Raw genomic sequence first — 2,143 nt, 5'->3', positions numbered from 1 at the left:
CCCTGCTCTGAAGAGATAGGTACATCCAGGGAGACACAGCACCTGAGAGCTGCTCACCCAAAGCAGAAACTCCTGGATAAACTGGCTTTAGCTGAAAGATCAGACAACATGCAAGACCAGATAGGTAATGCCAGCAGAGAGATGGAAACAATAATAATCAAAAAAACATGCTAGAAGTCAAAAACACACTAATAGAAATAAAGAGTGCTCATTAATTGACTAGATAGAATAAAGGAAAGAATCAGTGAATATGAAGAGCAATCAACAGAAGCTTCCCAAACAAATGCAAGGAGAAAAGGGGATGGAAAAAAAAAAATCAACTGATGTAGTTTGAGCGTGTGTCCCCACCAACCTCATGTTGAGTTATAATCACCAGTTCTGGAGGTGGGGCTTGGCAGGGGGTGTTTGCATCATGGAGGCGGGTCCCTCATGAGTGGCTTGCCTTCAGTCTCTTGGTGATGAGTAAGCTGTCACTCTGAGTTCATGTGAGAACTGTTTTTTGTTTTTGTTTTTGTTTTGAGATGGAGTCTCATTCTGTTACCAGAACTGGAGTGCAGTGGTGTAGTCTCAGCTTACTGCAACCTCCGCCTCCTGGGTTTAAGTGATTCTTGTGCCTCAGTCTCCCAAGTAGCTGGGATTATAGGCGTGCGCCACTATGCCCAGCTAATTTATTGTATTTTTAGTAGAGATGGGGTTTCACCATGTTGACCAGGCCGGTCTCGAACTCCTGACCTCGTGATCCACCCACCTCGGCCTCCCAAAGTGCTACAATTATAGGCATGATCCACCGTTCCCACCCTGTTTTTTTTTTTAAAGTGTGTGTCACCTACCCACCCCCTCACTCTGTCTCTCTCTTGCTCCTGCTTTCACCCTGTGAAATGCCTGCTCCCACTTTGCCTTCCGCCATGAGTAAAAGTTCCCTGATGCCCCCAAGAAGCTGAGCAGATGCTGGTGCCATGCTGGTATGGCCTGCAAGAACTGTGAGCCAATCACATCTCTTTATAAATTACTCTATCTCAGGTATTTCTTTATAGCAATGCAAGAACAGCCTAATACACCAACAGAAGACACCATCCAAGAACAACATCAAAGGATATGACTGGCACAATGGGAGAATCAGAAGGAGGAAAGAGAAGAAGGGGCAGGAGAAATGCTGGAATGGTGTGAATGTCCCCAAATTAATGACAGACACCAAACCATACATCCAGGAGACATACAGAACATCCATCAGGACAAATAACAAAAAACATAAAGCAAAACAAAAACAAAAACCACACCTAGGCTTGTCACATTCAAACTGAATAAATCTGCCTGACTGAACCCCCATCCACCAGCCACAGCTACACCTCTGACTAGACAAGAGACAGATTTCAGTAACTCTCCTGGTAAGAGACCACTGACCATGGCTGGACCTGGCTGGTTTACAAAGTCTGTGCACCAAGTGTCTTTGGGTCTTAGAAAGACCTTTTGATGCATAGGGCCTAACTATAATACATTTAAATGTTACATCTCCACATCTCCACCCCAAAGTGAATGTGTGTCATATGATACATATGGCAGAAGCCCCTTCATGAATATTCATAGCTCCTCCTGTAACCTGTTGAATAAGTATGTTTAGCCAACCCAGTCAGCATAAAACTCCTGCCCCATCCTCTCCTCCTCTGAAGGACCTGTGTCTGGTCTTGTGGGATGTCCACCTTGCAAGTTGTTTAAGAAATAACCTCCTTGGCCGGGCGTGGTGGCTCAGGCCTGTAATCCCAGCACTTTGGGAGGCCGAGACGGGTGGATCACGAGGTCAGGAGATCGAGACCATCCTGGCGAACACGGTGAAACCCCGTCTCTACTAAAAAAATACAAAAAACTAGCCAGGCGAGGTGGCGGGTGCCTGTAGTCCCAGCTACTCGGGAGGCTGAGGCAGGAGAATGGCGTAAACTCAGGAGGCGGAGCTTGCAGTGAGCCGAGATCCAGCCACTGCACTCCAGCCTGGGCGACAGAGGAGACGCCGCCTCAAAAAGAAAAAAAAAAAAAAAAGAAATAGCCTCCTTTTCTAAATGCAGTGTTGTGTGATTTTTTAAGTTAACAAGAGGAATATGAATAAAAATGACAGTGGACTTCTTGTTAGAAATCATGCAGATAAGAAAAG

Source organism: Piliocolobus tephrosceles, chromosome 18 (genome assembly GCF_002776525.5).
Source record: "Piliocolobus tephrosceles isolate RC106 chromosome 18, ASM277652v3, whole genome shotgun sequence".
Taxonomy (NCBI): Eukaryota; Metazoa; Chordata; class Mammalia; order Primates; family Cercopithecidae; genus Piliocolobus; species Piliocolobus tephrosceles.
Note: the sequence above shows the minus strand (reverse complement) of the source record.